This window comes from Chrysochloris asiatica, unplaced genomic scaffold (genome assembly GCF_000296735.1).
Source record: "Chrysochloris asiatica unplaced genomic scaffold, ChrAsi1.0 scaffold00031, whole genome shotgun sequence".
NCBI classification, from domain to species: domain Eukaryota; kingdom Metazoa; phylum Chordata; class Mammalia; order Afrosoricida; family Chrysochloridae; genus Chrysochloris; species Chrysochloris asiatica.
The window spans coordinates 3,544,133-3,565,139 of NW_006408549.1; the positions used below are offsets into that span (position 1 = coordinate 3,544,133).

General features: G+C 40.1%; 1 protein-coding gene and 1 pseudogene across 2 annotated transcripts in view; one reads left to right on the forward strand and one right to left on the reverse strand.

The window, feature by feature from the left end:
- Positions 1-21,007, reverse strand: part of MATN2 (matrilin 2) — a 248,589-nt gene that overhangs the window by 215,915 nt on the left and 11,667 nt on the right. The gene's annotated exons all lie outside the window — the stretch shown is intronic.
- On the forward strand, positions 19,543-20,421 carry LOC102842955 (annotated as a pseudogene).

Here is a 21,007-nt window from a genome sequence, read left to right on the forward strand (position 1 = left end):
CAGGAAAAATACAAAACAATAGAGGCAGACTGACCGTTACTACAAGAACAAGATGGTGGAGCCTTGTCTGGGCATGTTGTCCGCCAGTCAGTCTCCCTCTTACTGTCCCCCTGCTTGGCTTCTTCTACCAGCAAGCATGTCATTATCTTCTCTAGCCTTTTTTCTGAAGTTCAGGGTGCAAGAATTTTCATCAATGTCTGTTTTATTTGGTCTCTTGTATCTTTGTTGTAGAGGGTCAATGTAGTTCATCTACCTAGTCTACCATCATGCCAGAAGTCCTGTGGCTGGTGGTTTTGAAGATCTGACCTTTCAGTTAGTAGCTCAATGCTTATCCCACCAGAACAATAAACAAACAAAAACCAAATCCAGTGCTATCGAGTTGATTCTGACTCATAGTGACCATAGGGTTTCTGGGACTGTAAATCTTTACAGGAACAGAAAGTTTCATCTTTATAGGAGCAACTGGTGTGTTTGAACTGCCTTGCAGTTGGCAGTCCAGTGTTTATCCTACAGTGCCTTGCCAGGATGCCAATTGCCTATTTAAAATCCATTTATCTCTCCATCCCTTCCTGTTAACTTCAAGATTCCAAGGGCTGTTTGTTTTTCAAGCAGCTTGGAGGTAGTCAAGATCCACGGATTCTGCTCCTCTCACACCATATCCCACTGCCATTGAGCTGATACTGACTCATAGCAACCCTAAAAGACAGAGTAGAACTGCTCCTTAGAATTTCCGAGACTAACTATTTAGATGAGCAGACAGCCTCATCTTTCTCTAGTAGAGTGGCTGGTGGGTTTGAACCACTGACCCTGCAGTGAGCAACCCAATGCTTAACCCATAGTACCACCAGGGCTCTCTGCCACTCAATAAACTAGGAAATTGCAATGGGCATTCAATCCAGTTTGAGACAATGGGTTATAAGACTAAGTTGGAACTGACTAAATGGCACTTAACAACAACCATAGGACTTTACAGTGAAATACATCTTGAAGAAATGCTGAGCATACACCCAGTTAGCATGGCCCCTCCTAAATGGACCACATCCCAATAATCCCCACCTATTTCTATGAATGCATATGAACAATTAATGGTCTGTTCCACAATCTGCCCCTCTGGCCTTGTTTTGGCTGATAATACAGATGGAGCTTTTCCATCGCCTCTTTCCATAGATGTCGTCAATTTGATTTCTGTGTATTCCATCTGGTGAGGTCCATGTGTATAGTCCCTGTTATGCTGTCTAAAGAAGGTATTTGAAATGAACAAATCATTGATTCTGCAAAATTCCATCATGCAATCTCCAGCATCATTTCTATCACCAAGGCCATATTTTCCAACTACTGATCCTTCCTCTTCATTCCCAACCTTTGCATTACAATCACCAGTAATGATCCATACATATTGATTGAATGTTTGATCAATTTCAGATTGAAGAAGTTGGTAGAATTCTTCTATTTCATCCTCACTGGCTTTAGTGGTTGGTGCATAAATTTGAATAATAGTGGTATTAACTGGTCTTCCCATAGGCACATGGATATTATCCTATCACAGACAGCATTGTACCTCTTGACTGATCTGGATATGCCTGAACACTTAATTGTGCTCATGAGGAATCTGTACATGGACCAAGAGGCAGTTGTTCAAACAGAACATGGGAATACTGAATGGTTTAAAATTAAGATAGGTGTGCAAAAGGATTGTATTCTTTCACCATACTTATCAACTTGTATGCTGAGCAAATAATCCAAGAAGCTGGGTTATATGAAGAAAAATGTGGCATCAGAATTGGAGGAAGAATCCTTAACAACCTGCCAAATGCAGATGATACAACCTTGCTTGCTGAAAGTGAAGAGGACTTAAAATATTGATGAAGCTCAAAGAACACAGCCTTCGGTATGGATTGCATCTCAATGTAAAACAAAACAAAAATCCTCACCACTGGACTATCAATGGAGAAAATACTGAAATTGTCAAGGACTTCATTCTTCTTGGATCAACTATCAACACTCATGGAAACAGCAGTCACGAAATCAAACGGTGTATTGCATTAGGCAAATCTGCTGCACAAGGCCTTTTTAAAGTGTTGAAAAGTAAAGATGTCAGCTTGAGGACTAAGGTGCGCCTGACCCAAGCCATGGTATTTTCAATAACCTCATATGCATGTGAAAGCTGGACAGTGAATAAGAAGGATAATAGAAGGATTGGTGCCTTTGAGTTATGGTGTTGGAGGAGGATACTGAAAGTGCCCTGGGCTGCCTGCCAAAAGAACTAACAGATCTGTTTTGGAAGAAGTGTAGCCAGAGTGCTTCTTGGAGGCCAGAATGGCCAAACTTCATCTCTCATACTTTGGACATATTGTCAAGACTGGACCAGTTGCTGGAGAAGGATATCCTGTTTGTTAAGGTGGAGGGTCAGAGAAAAAGAGGAAGACCCCTAGAGAAACGGATTGGCAAAATGGCAGCATCAATGGGCTCAAGCGTGGCAACAAATGTGAGGTTGGCCCAGGACAGGGTAGTGTTTTGTTCTGTTGTGTATAAGGTCACTATGAGTCAGTACTGACTCGATGGCACCTAACTACAATCTCTATGAATAACCATGATGTTTTTTTGGAACCCCAGCAAAGCCTTTGCTTGGAAAGACTGGGATTAAGCATTACATGAAGCCCTCCTCCATTTAAACTTGCAAGTCTCTGTCACATCTGACTATTCTTAATCAGTAGAGAGCAAGACCCCTCTCTTGTAGGACAGAGATGTGGCTGGCACTCCCAGCAACACTACTACCACAAACTGGGAATCACTGACCTCCAGACTTCTTGTTAGATACTTCAGTATCATCAAGAAAGAAGAGCATGAGATCCCTACCTAGAAAAGGGGCAATTGCAAAGATGGTGGTAGAGACAGCAGCATGGAGAGACAGAGCAGCTGTGGGCTTCTAGGCCCATGGACAGAGTAAAGTTGAATGTCTATGGGCAGGAGGCTGGCTTGGAGAATGTACACTTTAGGCATTTATAGACTGGCTAAAGAGCTTTGTAACACTAGCCTAAGTAAGGCAGAGGTCAAAAGGTCACATGACTGAGAGGCCAAAGACAAGAGCGAGGTGTGTCTGCAGTACAACAGAGAAGCAGCATTCCTGATTGGTAAATTACTGTATCCTGAGTTGTTTCTAGTCCTGAATTTTACCCTGTTCACTTCCCTGATAAACCCCATAACCGCTAAAGAAATTTTAACAAAAGAATCAAATGTGCAAGAGATTCATTTTGTTATCAGCATATGTGGAGATGTTCATGGTCAATTCCATGATCTCCTGGAACTCTTTAGAAATGATAAAAAATCACCAGGTACAAAGTATATATTCATGGGTGACTACACACATAGACAGAGGTTACTATTCAGTGGAGACTGGGACTCTTCTTGTAGCATTAAAGGTGCATTATCCAGAACTAACTACAATATTGAGAGGAAACCATGAAAGATGACCAATTACCAAGGTACATGGATTTTATGATGAAAGTCTGCGAAAGCACAGTAATGCCAATGTTTAGAACTATTTTACAGATCTATTTGATTATCTTTCTCTTACGGCTGTAGTAAATGGACAGCTATTCTGCCTCCATTGTGGCCTCTCTCCATGCATAGATACACTGGATTATATAAGAGCGCTGGGTCGTTTACAAGAAGTTCCAAATGAAAGCCCAATGTGTGATCTGCTGGTGGTTTACAAGAAGTTCCAGATGATCCTGGTAGGTGGGATATTTCAACATGTAGGGCTGGCTATACATTTGGACAACACATTTCTGAAACATTTAACCATGCCAATAGTCTCACATTGGTTTCTTATGCTCACCAGCTTGTCATGGAGGGCTGTAGCTGGTATCATGATTGGAATGTAGTTACAATTTTCAGTGTATCCAATTACTGTTACTCAATTACTCTGTCTAGGGTTTCCGAGGAGCAGGTGGTGGGTTTGAACTGCTGACTTTGCAATTCAAACCAAGCTTGCGGTCCAGTGCATTATCCTGCAGTGCCATACCAGCAACCATGACATCTTGTTAAGTGCTGTCGAATTGGTTCCAAGTCATAGTGACCCTTTATAGGGTTTCCAAGGAGCAACTGGTGGGTTTGAACTGCCAACCTTGTGGTTCGCAGTCTAGTGTTGATCCACAGTGCCACACCAGGAGTCCAGCACTGTTAGCACCCCTAACAACTTCCTGTAAATTACTCCAAGGGAAACCTGCCTTTGTATGTGGCAGTATACTTAGCATTTTAAAATATATATATTTAAAAGCAAAAAAGCAACCATAATCTATGTGTTTCTGTAACAAACTGGGATCTGTCTTGGCATTAAAACACACCATGAACTAAAATGTGTCATACTAATGATGAATATTTAGCACAATTTAGACTGAAATTCAGTACAGCACTATGTTTTAGATCAGTCACTCTTAACAGTTTGCCTGCATTATTTCTAATAACCATTTTCCTTTGACCCATTCAAACAAAAAAGCTAACTAATCCTTTCATCTCCTTTGCACTTAGTTGAGATTTTAGTTACAGTAGTGTTAAAGTGGCATGGATTAATAAAGTTGGAGTTTTGTTTTAAGGAACATTTTAAGCTAACTTCCACTTAATCTATTACCCTTTATTTTATTGAAATGTATAATTAACTGTTGAAAAGATTCTTTTTGGGAGTATGTTGTCATAACATTAAAGAAATTTCACTTCAAGTAAACTACATTACTATTTTATGTATATTTATGTATATTTGTCACGACAGTCCTTGTATCCTATTTGATGTGCTGAGCAAGTGAACTCTATTTTAAACAAAAATATTAAAAATAAAATACAACCACTGTTAGCAGAAGCCACTTGCTTGAACACCTGAACATATGCCAGGGAATACCAGTGATGCCACTACGGAGGTTAAGCCGGCACAGACTGGAAACTCAACCAAAATGCATTGTATGAGTGACTGAATCTGATGGTACATATTTTGACATTTAAAAAAATCAAATTTCATAAATTGTTTTGCTCATTGTGCATATTTTCCAAAACACTCAGTAAGTTCTCTTCTAAGACCTATATCCAATGTATGGTTGGAAGGAAAAAAATGAAACAAAACAAACAAAAACATGGCTGCTTCGTCTTTAGGTCAGTAAGTGCTCAAATAGATAAATAAGAATCAATAATCTCAATAATATAAATAAATGTTATCTCTTATTCATTCATTTATTCATTCTGTATACATTTCTTGGAGGCTATAATACAGATGATTCAGACATACAGGTGGCAAGACCAAGTTCCTCTTTAGAAAAGGTTCAGGAGCCAAGGTTGCCTGGAAGCTTAGTGAGAGCACATGAGTTGGGTGATGAGACTGTCAGGGAAAAGAAAGTCACCTCAGGTTGCCCACTGTGGACCAGAGGACCATGAGCAGGAAAAGGCATGGTTCTCTTCACTTGCAGAATAACTGGAGGATTGCACTTGGTTTAGAACATCATTCAGGGGTAACTCTCCCTCCTCAACTTTAAATCTGTACATCAAGCTGTCAGTAGAGCATTCCTGATGGATGTCCCGCAGACATCACAACTGAATGCTACATGTGAGTGGCACACAAGGCCCCCTAAATGTTTGTAGAACAAATGAAGCTTTAGTTGCTGTGGCTATACGTGGTAGTTTTATGTTGTGGTGATTTGAAAACAGAGACTATGTCTGTCTCATTCCTCTCTGGCTTTGACCTCAGCTTCTCTGATGACTGGTTGGTGGATGGCCTCGTTCCAGCCCTGACTCAAGTCTGACCACTGCCTGACCACTGCAGAGACTGTGTGGTCGGAAGAAAAAGGGCTCCTTCTCAGGCCGCTGCTGGCCCATCACTTCACCTTGAACAAGTACTTTAATATCTCTGGTCCCTGTCTTAGAACTGCCATATCAAATAGCATCACAAGGTTGCTGGCGGTTGGAGGGCAGGCTTGTAGGGTATGCCCTTTGGCTGTTTGAATGATTGTGTATTCCTGAGTGTTTTAGTGCATAGCACATTAAAAAAAAAAAAAAAAATAGAGGGAATAGAAGCAAATACTTTTGAATGATGAAGCACACAGGGGATTGTAATCATTGCAGTGAAATGAAACACGATAGGATGAGTATATAAAACTGATTTCCCCATGTAAATGGTCACTCAATTCACAATAAAAACTTAAAAAAAAAAATCACAAGAAGGTGTCTTAAAAAACAGAATTTTATTTAAAGTCTGAGTTCAGGATGTTAGAAGGGCTATGTTCTTTCTCTATAGACTCCTGGGGAAGTCTTCCTTGTTTCTTTCAGTTCTGGCAGCCCTGGGCATTGCTTGGCGCTGCTTGGCGCTCCTTGGCTTATAGATGACACCTGGCATACTGTCTGCCCATGTGTGTGAGTTATTTTCATTTCTCTCCTCTTTTATAAAATGCACTCCAAAGGAATTATTTAGGACTAGAACCTGTTCCACTCTGGTATTGTTGTTGTTAAGTGCTGTCCAGTCAGTCCCAACTCATAGCAACCTTGTATAGGGTTCCTGAGAAGCAGCTGGTGAGTTTGAACTACTGAACTTTAGGTTCAACCCGACCTTACAATCCAGTGCTTATCCTACAGCACCACAACAGGACTCCTGCTCTGGTATGACTTAGTTAATTTAACTAATGACATCTGTAAAATAAGAAGCAAACTCTAGTCCCAAAACAATTTCAGGTGTCTTCTTTTTGGCGGGGGGGGGAAGAGGGGTGGCAGGAGAGGGGAGAAGAGAAGGATAATTCAATTCATAACTGTCCCAGTTCCCTCAATTTCACTTCCTCGTCATTATTTGTACCAGAAATCTCTTTGACAGTCTGGTGAACCAATGACTCATTCTCAGAATTAAGTTTTAAAATGCTTATAATAAAATGCAAGGGATTAGTAAAGAGGTCACTTATTTGAACTATAGTGATAGGTCAGTCATTCGAGTCCACCAGCCGCTCCACAGGATAAAGGTGAGGCTTTCTGCTCCCGAGAAGAGTTAAAGCCTATACATGGTTGCTGTGAGTCAGAACTGACTCCATGGCACTTAACAACAACAACAAATAAAGATATTAAATAGAAAAAAATTGAGGCTATAATGATGCATGTGCTTCTTTGATAACATCCAGTAACAAGATCTAGAGGTGGGTCTTCTAACTAATGCAATTTTGTAGTAGTGATAAGTGTAAACAATATTTTGAATTCTCTGTGACACTGTATGTATCATGCCATTAAAATGCCTGTGATTTTTATCAGCGACAAAGTACTGCCATACTCCTGCGGCTTGCTGCTTAAAATCATAATAGCGGAGATGCTAAATGGCAGTTAGATGTTAGTAAAAAATAAGGTAATTATTTTCACATCCAAATTCATGAATCTATGAGGGATCTTTGGGATTCGGTGGGCCCTACATTAACCAAAAACAAAACCTATTGCCATTAAGTCTATTCCAACTCTTCACAACTCCACAGAACAGAAGTGCCCCATAGGGTTTCCAAGGCTGTAATCTTTATGGAAAAAGACTGCTGCATCCTCCTCCATCAAAGCAGCTGATGGGTTAGAACTGCTGACATTTAAGTTATCAGTCAAGCTCTTAACCATGGTGCCGCCAGTAATATTTGGCCTCAACTTAAGGGCCCCTCAATTAGATGATTTCTAAACTCTCTTCTGATTTAACTGAGGTGATGTAAGAGTAGCTTCCAGCTTCATCTGTATATCATGAATACGTTAACATTGCTGATTATATATTTTTATCTGTAGATTGAAAATAATTATAAAATCTATCTCTCAAATTCAAAGGCTTTGTGAGGACAAGGGACAAGATAAGTAATAGGTGCTTCATAAAACTGTCAAGCTTTTTAGAAGTGCTAGATGTTCTAATGGAAACCTGACTAAATAGGGACTTCTCCATCCACTTTCTCTCCCTATATATCCATCCTTCAGGTCTGTGTTCTTGAGAGCTTTTTGATCTTTAGAAACAAAACACAGGGCACTTTTTGTTAAAGAATACCAAGACCCTGTTAAATCATAGCTTAGTATTATGAACTATAATTTTTGCCAGTAAATTAAAAAATGTAGACAACTTGGACATGATTTAAGAAAAATATAAATTATCAAAATAGACTCAAGAAGAAATAGGAAACCTGATAGTCTAATGGCTTTTGAAGAAATTGAATTAGTTGTCAAATATATCTTCCATACAAAAGAAACCAAGCCCAGATGGTTTTATGAGCAAATTTTATCAGGTCTTTAAGGAAGAGATAATCCCTGTTTTACAGAAACTATTCTTTTCATAAAGTTAATTTAGCCTTGATACCAAAACCAGGCAGACTGTACAAAATAAGGAAAATTATAGGAAATTCTAGCTAATCTTATTTATAAACCTAGACACAAAATATATTAGCAAAATAAGTCTAACCAGGTATTCAAATGCATAGTACATCATGATAAAAAAAAAAAAAAAAAAAGCTTGTCCCAGTAATGTATGGATTAATTTAACATAGGAAAACTATCAGTATAATCCATCATATTATCAATCAAAAGCAGAAAAAGTTCATAACCATGTTAATAGATTGAGGAAAAAGCATTTGGTAAAATATACCTCAGAACCTGCAAGGATGGAGCAAGTGACCCTACCTTCATCTCCTTGGGTTTTACTTGCCACTTGGAATCTTTCAGTCAACTCCACTGAGGATACAAGGTATCTTATGGTCTCAAACTAGACAAAAACTCCTTCCCTAATTGGCATGGCTGGACATTTTCAAATCCCCACCTCCCGCTCCCCAGAGGTAACCCTCCAAATCCTCCTAGAGTATGGATCAACCACATGGTAAAGACCAAGAAAGGCAGATTTCTTCCTACAAGTCTTCCAGACTCCATTTCATTCCAGTTTATATTCATCCTCCTACCCACTCCACGCATCCATCCATTCACCTACTCATCCATTCATCCATCTATCTATCCATCCATTCAACTAACCAAAACTAAGTGAGGCACCTAGACCTCTCAATTTCATTCCATTTTTCATCAATCCACCCAACAAATGATTATTGGGCCTCTGCTACATTGCAGTCAAAACTTCCTGCCCCTATAAAATTTAAATTCTACTGGTAGCTTTCTAATGTCTATGAAAAAAGAAGTTAGAAAGCTACCAGTAGCATTCCTTTCCACATAGAACTGACATAAAAAATGATCTCATCTTTCAGGTGAGACCTGGCACTCCACAAAAGAACTTGTCTTTGCTGCCCTTGCTCTGTAACTATACCTGAATGCAACAGACACAGTAGTACTGTTCCATGAATTCCAAAGGTGCAGACAAAGGATGAGGTGAAGGCCTACATGTGCATACTCCACAGGGTGTCTGGTATTGGGTCTGTTGATTACTACACATGGTGCAATGAACAGGATTGACTGAAATGACCCCAGGAGCTCACTCTGTGTTGCCTGGGCAACAAGCTTGCTGGCATCTGACTCTCTCTTTTCTCACAGTCCGGTGAGTTGTCCCCAAACTCAACTTCCCATGGGACCAGTGGTTTCCTCTTGCTAGCAGAGGGGACAACAACATCCAAGAAGTTTCTGGATGAAGTTTACTGGGGAGCTGATTTTCTCAGACAGCTCCAGACAAGCTGGTCTCTAAACCCAGATAGGCACCAAGCTACATAAATATGCCCCCACTAACAAGGCTGCTTTCCTAAGGGAGGGCTCTCAGCCCCAGGAATGAACTCTCTGGTGGACTACAGAATCACACCATGGACCCAGCAGGGCCTGGACTCAGACACACACCTTCTTCTCATTGAACCTAAGCAAATTTCCCCAGAAAAGACTATTCCTCAATCTGTGTTACTTGACACTGTAGAATCTGTATCAAGCCCTAAAGCATGACTATCGTTGAGTCAGATGTGTCCTGGCATGACTCCATAGTATTTGTTCCCAGAATAATGTCTCACACACTCTGTTCTTGTTGTTCAGTGTCATCGAGTCAGTTTCAACTCAAAGTGATGCTGTGTAAGGTTTCCAAGAAGCAGTTGGTGGGTTTGAATCACAGACCTTGAGGTTAGCAGTCCAGTTCTTTTCTACAGTTCTTCCCTGCATATACCAGGACTCACACACTCTGTTGTTATTGTTGATGGGTGCCGTGGAATCAATTCCACGTCATAGAGACCCTATGCACAAAAGAATGAAACACTGCCTGATCCTGCGCCATCCTCACAATAGTCGGTATGCTTGAGCCCATTTCCATTGCCACTGTGTCCAATCCATCTCATTGGGAGTCATCCTCTTTTTCACTAACCATACACTTTACCAAGCATGATGTCATTCTCCAGGGACTGGTCTCTCCTGATATGTCTAAAGTATGAGAGACCAAGTCTCATCATCCTGGTTTTAAAGGAGCATTCTAGTTGTACTTCTTCCAACACAGATTTATTTGTTCTTCTGGAAGTTCACGGTATTTTCAATATTCTTCTCCAACACCATAACTCAAATGCATCAATTCTACTATGGTTTTCTTTATTCATTGTTGAACTTTCACATGCATATGAGGCTATTGAAAATACCATGGCTTGGGTCAGGCACACCTTAGTCCTCAAACTGATATCTGCTCTTCAACACTTTAAAGAGGTCTTGTAAAGCCGATTTGCCTAATGCAAAATATTTGATTTCTTGACTGCTGCTTCCATGAGCGTTGACTGTGGATCTAAACAAAATGAAGTCTTTGACAATTTCAATATTTTCTCCATTTATCTTGATGTTATTTATTGGTCCAGTAGTGAGGATTTTTGTTTTCTTTACATAGAGGTGTAACCCATACTGAAGACTGTGCTCTTTGATCTTCATCAGTAAATATTTTAAGTCCTCTTCACTTTCAGCAAACAAGGTTGTATCATCTGCATACCACAGGTTGTTAATGAGTCTTCTTCCAATCCGGTACCATGTTCTTTTTCATATAATCAAGCTTCTATGATTATTTGCTCATCATACAGACTGAATAAATATGGAGAGAGACTACAACCCTGGTGCACATGTTTCCTGATTTTAAACCATTCAGTGTCCCCTTATTCTATTCAAATGACTGCTTCTTGGTCTATGTATAGGTTTGTCCTGAGGACAATTAAGTGTTCTGGAATAATCATTCTTCACAATGTTACCCATAGTTTGTCATGATCCACACAGTCTGAAGCCTTTGCTTAGTCAGTAAAGCACAGGTAAACATCTTTCTGGTATTCTTTGCTTTCAGCCAAGATCCATCTGATGTCACCAGTTATATTCCTCACTCCTCGTCCTCATCCGAATCCAGCTTGGACCTCTGGCAGTTCCCTGTCAATGTACAGTTGCAGCCATTTTTTAATGATCTTCAGCAAAATTTTACTTGCATTTGATATTAATGATATTGTCCGATGATTGCCGTATTCTGTTGTGTGACCGCTCTTTAGAATGGGCACAAATATGGATCTCTTCCAATCAGTTGGTCAGGTAACTGTCTTCCAAATTTCTTAGCATAGATGAGTGAGTGACTCCAGTGCTGCCTCAGTTTGTTGAAAGACTTCCATTTATATTCCATCAATTACTGGAGCCTTGTTCTTTGTCAATGCTTTCAATGAACCTTGGACTTCTTCTTTTAGTCTCATTGGCTCTTGGTCATATGCTACCTCTTGAAATGGTTGAACACCAAAGGTTTTTTTTTGGCACAGTAACTCAGTGTATTCCTTCCATATTCTTTTGATGCTATCTGTTTCATTCAATGGACTCCTGGCATGGCGCTGTAGGATCAACACTGGACTGCAAACCATCATTCAATAGCTTGTCCCATAGAATTCTTCAATATTGCAAGTCGAGGCTTCAATTTTTTCTTCAGTTTTTCAGCTTAAAAAATGCTGAGTGTGTTTTTCCCTCTTGGTTTTCTAACTAGGTCTTTGCACACATTTCATTATAATACTTGAATCTGTCTTCTCAAGCTGCCCTTTGGAATTTTCTGTTCAGTTCTTTTACCACCTCATTTTTTCCATTTGCTTCAGCATCTCTACTCTGGAAAGTAAGTTTCAGAGTGTCTTCTGACATCCATTTTGGTCTTTTCATACACTCTGGTACTCAATATTTTTAAATAAATGAATGATAACCCGGGCAAATTATAAAGCAAAAATTAGTGTATTAGAACTAAACCAAGAAACCATGGTGACACAACAGTGAAATGCTGGGTACTAACCTAAAGGTTAACAGTTCAAACCCACATTGTGGGTAAAAGAACCGATCATCTGCCCCATACAGGCTGTTGCTGTTGTTGTTGTTAGGCACCATTGAATCTGTTCCCACCCATAGTGATGCGATGCACAACAGAAAGAAACACTGCCGGTCCCTCCACCAGCTTCACAATTGTTATGTTCGAGCCCACTGCCGCTGCCACTGTGCTCATCCATCCTGTTGGGGGTCTTCCTCTTTTATACTGACCCTTAATTTTACCAAGTATGATCTCCTTCTTCAGAAACCAGTTCCTCCTGATAACATGTCCTAAGTCTCACCATCCTCGCTTCTAAGGAGCATTCTGACTGTACTTCTTTCAGCACAGATTTGTGGCTCTCTGACAGTTCATAGCACTTTCAATATTCTTCTCCAATACCGTAATTCAAATGAATCTATTCTTCTATGGTCTTCCTATTCATTGTCCAACTTTCACATGCATATGCCGTGACTTAAATACTAAGCTTGGGTTAGGAGCACCTTAAGATTTCTACAGCCTAGGAAACCCTAGGGACTGTTCTACGCTGTCAAATGGAGTTGCTAGGAGTTGAAATCGAATCAATGGCTCCCAACAACAGAACTAAATCACACTGGTATAGAAAAAAAAAGTTAGCTAAAATTGATGATTTTCCTCTTCTTCATTTTGGAGACAAATTCAAGTTTGACTGAAGGAGGGGAGTAGATGGGACAGTCCAGGAATGGGACCTCCAGATGGAGTGGACGCCACTCTGGCTACCCCACAAATGAATCTCAAAGATTAAGGATTCTTCTCTTTCTTGGGACCTAGCACAGCACTGGCAATATGTGGATTCTCCATACATATTCAATAAATGGATACAGCACACTGGAACACACCCCAGGTGTCAGGGCTAGAGAATTAAGAGTTGGAGATGGAAAGCAGCCTCTTACAGCCTTTGCCAGGCCCAAGCCCTTTGGACAGGATTCATCACAGCTCGCTTCATGGTCCAACCTGATTTTGAGGGCCTGTGGGGCTCATCCTCCCTGGGCTGCTTGTGGCTGGATGTCCTACACTGTATGCAATCCCTGGGGCCTTTCCAGGAGCCCCCTAAAGTTCTGAGCTCAAGCTGAGTGGTGTTTACAATCATCTGTTTTCTCCCCCAGACCCTTACCAGGCATTACTCCTTTGTCATCTGGACATTCAGCTTCCCCTTTGATGTTCTTACTCATTGGCTGGCTATGGGATTATGCTAACTTCTCCCACCACCTCCCTTCCAGGCCCCATCACCCTCTGAGCAGCCAAAACATACACATTGCCTTCCTTTCATCTTTCCCTACAAACCAGCCCTCCCTGAATCTAGTGAAAGAGTCTCTTAGCTAGTGGTTCTAATGCTTGGCTTTGAAAAAACCTGACTGGGACTTGATTTCACACCCTGGCTAGAATACTCTCGTTTCCCATCCACAGGGCGAGGCCAGGCAATGCAGAGTCCAGTTACAGTCATTATTTCAAACTCTAACCCTAGAGTATTGGCTTTACAACTCACTGCATTTGTAGGACCAACTTTAGTGACTCAGAAATATATAATGGCAAATTAATAAGTAGCACACTGTTGGAGTCTTTGAACATGTTTCCCCAGTGTCTGTATGTAAGTTATATCACTGTGAAAGGGAATAGAAAGTGAATCAGAAAGGAAAAAGAGGCTACTTAGGAACATGTTAGAAGATGACATATTGGTGACAGAAAATTTGGCAACACATTGGTGAGGGCTGCACAACAGGATTAATGTAATTGATGTCACTAAATTTTTGACATGTCTTATGTGGACTTCAAATGTGGTGCTGAGGATCAGCACTGGACTGTGAAGCACAACACAACTTAAATCGCTGTAATATTTCCTATTAAGAACATATTAAATGTTCAGAGATTGTTAGTTTAGGCAGCTTTTTGAACTAGCTCGCTTGGCATCAAAGAGTACAATCTTCAGTATGGTTTGCACCTCCATGTAAAGAAAACAAAAATCTTCACAACTGGACCAACAAATAACAACTGATAAATAGAGAAAAGATTGTCATTGTCAAAGACTTCATATTGCTTGGATCTACCATCAACACTCATAGAACCAGCAGTCAAGAAATCAAACAACATATTGCATTAGGCAAATCTGCTACACAAGACCTCTTTAAACTGTTCCAGAGCAAAGATGTCATTTTGGGGGCTAAGGTGCACCTGATCCAATCCACGGTATTTTCAAGAACCTCATATGCATGTGAAAATGGACAGTGAATAAGGAAGACCATAAAAGAATTGATGCATTTGAGTTATGGTGTTGGAGGAGAATATTAAAGGTACCATGGACTGCCAGAAGAACAAACAAATCTGTGTTGGAATAAATACAACCAGAATGCCCCTTAGAAGCCAACGTGGTCAGACTTCATCTCTCATACTTCAGACATATTAACAAAAGGGACCAGTCCCTGGAGAAGGACATTATGCTTGGTAAACTGGAAAAACAGCAAAAAAGAGGAAGCCCTCCAACGAGATGAACTAGCACAGTGGTATCAGCAATGCACTCAAGTGTAACAACAATTGTGAGGCTAGCTCATGAACAGGCAGTGTTTCATTCTGTTGTACACAGGGTCGCTATGAGTTGGAACCAACTCAATGACACTTAACAATGACAACAATATGATAATCATTAAATATATAGACACGAATTTTTAAGTAAAGATGATTATTCTTTATAATCATTATAAAAGAATATACGATATTCTTTCACTATTTCCAATCCTGACTTAGAAAAAGATACATAAAGCATTTTATCAAATTTGCAAGTGAGCCTATCTTGCTAAGTTAGAGAAAAAGAGAAAAAAAAGATCCTACCAAATTAAAATGATAGTCCTAAATGAAATTGAGTACAGATGAATTTCAAGTATTCCACTTCAGTGTTATTAGAGCCTGCTACACGACAGCTGTTAAGCCATGTATAATAAAGGTCGAGTGATTTTTGTAGAGTACAAGCTCTTCGTGAGTTAACCAAAAGAGCTAATGCAATTTGTCAGCAATAATTCATTCATTCATTCAATTAACATTGCTAGAAGGGTACCCCAGGGATTTAACCAATTATATATGTTGTCAGTCACTAATAATTTCTCCATTGCTCCCTTGACTGTTTCATGACACAGAAATTGCTTCATTAAACCTGGCTGAGTACTTCTGTATTTCCACAAATGAACCTTAATTTAACTAAGAGATCTCAAAGACTCCTAGGGCAAATCTGCCTTCGGAAGAAAATATTTAGCGCTGCTCTTCCTATCTTTCTTTTTACAGGAAAGAAAATCCATGTATTCCTACTTGTTTCCTAATCTGCAGGTACCTCCATAGAATCCCAGAATGTGAGGTTTTCAGATTAGAGCTTTATTTAACCCTCTGTGTACAATGTCCTCTTGACATCTTCAATATCCTTGAGGCCTTAGAATGCAGTTTGCTTCCTTTGTGGGCTGCTCTGGTGTCTGGAGAGCTCCCAGATGGAAAAAGGCCTCTGTCTCCTTGAAATCACAGGCTCAGTGTCTCCTCCTTAAGGATTTAAAATCCAGCAAGTCTACACTCTTTGACAACACAGTGTACACAGAACCCTTACATTTCCTATTTTGCAAACTAATCATCTTCAGGTTTTTCCATTATTTGCCTCATGTCTTGGCTTTGGAAATGTTTGCTAGCCTGTGGTTCTTTTTTGGATACTTTCTGCTTTGCTCATTTGTTAGTTCCTTTGCTCCTACAGGTATTACTGAGTGCCGGCAATGTTCCAGGACCACTGCTAAGCACTGCAAATGCAACAGTTAATCACAGACAGTGAAGCAGGCAATCCTTGTATGGGGTGACTAAATGTTGGGATGGGGATATTCATGGTGCTAGGGGAAGGCACAAGGAGCCCTGGTGGCAACCTCTTAACTCTTAACCAAAACACTGGTCTTTTAAACTCACCAGCCACTCAGTGGAAGGGAAGACCAAGCAATCTGCTCCCATAACCATTACAATCTAGGTTCCTCAGAAAACTGGAAGCCAGAAGGCAAGGGAATATTTTTAAAGTGGAATTATAAAATCAAACCATCAACCAAGAAAACTACACCCACCAAAACTATGTGAAATTAAACATTTCCAAACAAACAGAAGCTGAGAGAGTTCATGTCCACCAGATCAGCTCCACAGTAAACCCTGATCAGAGTTCTGTAGAAGAGAAAAGACACTAGAAAGAAATTCAGAGCTATACATAAAAAGAAGATCACTAAGATACTGGGCAAGTATATTGTTGTTGTTAAGTGCTATCGAGTCGGTTCCGACCCATAGCGACCCTGTGCAGGGTTTCCGAGGCTGTAAATCTTTACAGGAGCAGAATGCCACATCTTTCTCCTGCGGAGTGGCTGGTAGTTTCGAACTACTGGCCTTAAGGTTCGCAGCCTGATTCGTAACCACTACGCTAAATAAGGAATTCATGCTTAATAATTCTAAATGGTTTGTCCTTCATGTTTTTTAATAACAAATGTATAATGTTGGTGGTGGTGGTAAGTACCACCAAGTTGGTTCCAACTCATAACAACCCTGTATAGGGTTTCCAAGAAGCAACTGGTAGGATTGAACTGTTTACCTTATGGTTCAAACTGACTTTGCAGTCCAGTGCTTTATTCTAGAGTGTCACAGAAGGACTCCCAAATATATCATTGTTAAGTGCCTTCTAGTCAGTTCCAACTCATAGCAACCCTGCATAGGTTTCTGAGGAGCACCAGTCTTGGAATTCAAACTGACCTTGTGTTCAAGTGCTTATCCTACAGTACCACTCCAGGCTAAAATTCGGTTACAGGGCACATGAAATATAAAGGCACCAAATGATAACAACAACACAAGGATTGGGGAGGAATAGTATAGATATTGAATGTCTTGTATGTTGCTGAAGTTAAGTTGGTACCAACTTACCCTAAAAGATTATAAACACAAACTCTTAAATGTAATATTGATGGTAACTACTAATATACATGTAGGTTGTTCTTAAGTGCTGTCAAGTTAATTCTACTCATAATAGCCCTGCATAGGGTTTCTGAGGAGTGGTTTGTGAGTTTGAACTGCAGATCTTGCAGTTCAAACCAGCCTTGGGATACAGAGCTTACCTTACAGCACCACACCAGTATTCCAACATGTATTCCAACAAGAGAACCAAAAAGTTCACTACAGTAAACCAACAAAACACAAAAACAAGCAGTACTAAAGGACACAGATAAAGACTTAAGACACGCATGTGCATGCACACACATACAAACAAAATGGCAGAATAAATGACTTCTTATCAGTAATTGTAGTGAATACAAATGAACTAAATGCTCCAATTACAAGGCAAAGAATGGTAGAATAGATTCCAAAAGACATGATATACCTACATGCCTGCTTATTCAGCTTAAACCCAAGAACAAAAATAGGTTGAAAACAAAAGGGTGGGGAAAAAACATTTCATGCAAATAATTTAAAGAGAGAGAGCTGGGTGGTAATCTTAATATCAGACAAAGTAGACTTGAAGACAAAATCTGTTAGAAGAGATACACATAGCACATATCTTTACTAACTGACCTCATTACAAAGGGATCAATTAATCAGGAAGATTTAGCAATCATAAATATACGTACATCCACCATCAGAAGACCTTAAATATATAAAGCAAACACTGAGAGAATTTAAGGGAGAAAGAGGTATTACTTTGTTGTTATTATATGCCATCAAGTTGGTTCCAATTCATATTTAACCTAACTCTCATAATTTCTGAGAGTGGCCAATGGGCTTGAGCTGACAACCTTGTGGTTACCAGTGCAGTGTTTATCCTACAGCACCACACCAGGACTCAGAGAGTACTTTGGGAGATCTAAATATATAAAGCAAACACTGAGAGAATTGAAGGGAGAAATAGATGTTGTTGTCATTGTTGTTAAGTGCTATCAAGTCCGTAACAACTCACAGCAACCCTGTATAGGATTTCCAAGAGCAGCTGGTGGGTTTGAACTGCTGACCTTGAACTGATCCTGGAGTGCTACCCCAGGACTCCGGAGAAATAGACAGCGTACAATAATAGTTGCTGTTGTTGTTAAGTGTCATAGAATCAGTTCCAACCCATAGTGATCCTATATAGAGTGTCCGAGAAGCAGCTGACGAGCTTGAATCACCAAACTTATGGTTCAAACCGACTTTGCAGAGACTTCAATTCCCCACTAGCAATACTGGAAAGAATATCTAGAAAGAAGATCAACAAGGAAATAGAGAATCTGAATGTCACTATAAACCAACTAGACTGCCACTAGGATTCCAGTTCATACATACACAGATTTATCCCAAACAAATCAAGTTTAAACACGTCTCTGCCATCAGTGGATGGCTGCAAACAACTTCTCTCAGTAAAACACTTGTCTTAGTCTAGTTAGGGTACCTTCAAACAAAAGTTCCAACCAGGACAGTAGCTTCCAAATTGATCTGCTGGGCCACTTAACTTCACAGCCGAGACGTCCGCTCAGAATGTTATGGTAACTGTTTGGGGGGCTCAAAGGGATCATCTTGACAGAGTTTTTTTCAAAGGGCACAGGAAGAGATCTCAAAGGCTTATTAGAATGAAGTTTTAAGCAAATTGAAAATTGCATTGGTGATAGAGAATGTCCAGGAGTGTTTTATCTCTTATGTGTAGAACACCCCACTAAAAAAATGGAACAATATACATTCTACTCCAATTCACATGGATCATTCTCCAAGATAGACCACACATTTTAGGTCACAAACAAAGTCTTCATAAACTTGAAAAGATTAAAATCATACAAAGAGTTTTCTCTAACTACAGTGGAGTGAAGCTGGAGATCAACAGCAGAAAAGAGGGGAGGGGCAGAGAATACCCAACTATAAGGAAATTAAACATACTATTAAACTACTAATGGGTCAAAGAAGAATTCAAAAGAGAAATCACAAATTTCTTAGAATCCAATAAAAACAAAAATATAACATACCAAAACTTATGGGATACAGAAACTTCTAGCAATAAATACCTACATAAAAAATAAGAAAGATCTCAAATTATAGCCTAACTTGGAAAGTCCAGAAACTAGAATGATAAAAGCAAACTAACCCTAAATCTAACAGAAGAAAGAAAAACTCAAACAACAGATCATAAGTAAATACAATCAAAACCACAACTCAATAGAGAATCAGTAGGATTAGAAGCTGGCTCTTTGTAATGATCAATAAAATTGATAAACCTTTGGTTAGATGAGAAAAAGAAAGAGGGGAGAAAACGCACATAACCAAATTCAAAAGTGAAAATGTACCCTATAGAAATGAAGCGAATTGTCCACTGTTGGCTGTGGACTGGATGAACTTTGAACTCGTTGAACTCTCCCCACCAGCCCCTAACCTTGACAGGTGACCCCAGGCACCTTGGGATTCATCTGACCCAGTTAGCCAGATCCTGAGCCCAAACCAAGTTCCGGTGAAGGTGAAAGTGGAGAAATCAGAGCTGGAGACGGCCAAGAAGGTCCAGAACCAACTGGATGCTGTACTGCAGTGTCTACTGAAGAACAGACACATGGACAGGGAGCATCTAGAAGAAGTTGGGAAGAAACCAATGGACACTCTCAGTAAGGACTGCTCCATCACAGCCACAGGCAAATGGCCATCTGCTCGCTTCTCTCACCAGTGGCAGAAGAGGAGGGAGATGGATGAGGGACGGCCTCAGCTATCCAACACATAATGTGATCAAGCTGTTTGACCCAAGTGTGGGCCTGGCCCCATTCAGCGAAAACACACCACTATACCTAATCTGACATGCCTGGATGCACAGCAGTCCTTCATCACGAGAACATGAACGTTCATACACCTTACCACTACCCCCACTACCTGAGGATAAAGAGGGATTAGATAGCAATAGTTGTGATGTGTACAAGCTGCCTTCACCCACAGCCCCCGGACCATCTGGAGATGCCTGCAGATCCCAAATTCATTTCCACTGCAACCTGAGATGGAGGATTAACAACGATGGTGAGCTCTCTGAGCCCAAGCCTGAGCCCAAGCCCTCCAAATTCACCTACTACAACATGCAGTGCTGGAAACACATTCACCAGAGGTGGAAGGAGGCATCTCATCAGAACCAGCTCCGTTACTCAGACAGTATAAAGATCCTACGGGAGATTCATGATCTATAGTAATGTTTCCCTGTCTTCCCACCACAATAAAAATTCCGCTTTGCACTGGCAAAAAGAAGAAGAAGAAGAAGAGAATTATGATAGAATACTATGAACAACTGCATGGCAACAAAGGGTAACAGAGGTGAAAAGGACAAATTCTTAGAAGCACACACCCTACCTACCCAAACTGACTTAAGAGGAAATATGAAGTCTCAAGAGACCCATAACAAGTGAAGGAATAAATCAGTGATCAAAAACCTCCCTAAAAAAAACCTGGACCAGATGGCTTTACTGCTGAATTCCACCAAACATTTACAGAAGATTTGACACCAATACTGTTTAAATTCTTCCAAAAGATAGAGAAGAAAAGAATACTCCCTAATCTACTCTAGGAAGCAAACATAATCCTGATATCCAAGTCAGTCAAAAGCACAAAAAAAGAAAACTACAGACTAACACAGAAGGGTAAAATAAGTCTCCATAAAACCCGGAGAAAGGATCACAGAACTCCTATTTGGATCCTATCTGGAGTCACAGGTGAAAAAAAAAAGGAAAAGTACAGACCAATATCTCTTATGAACACAGATACAAAAATCCTCGACAA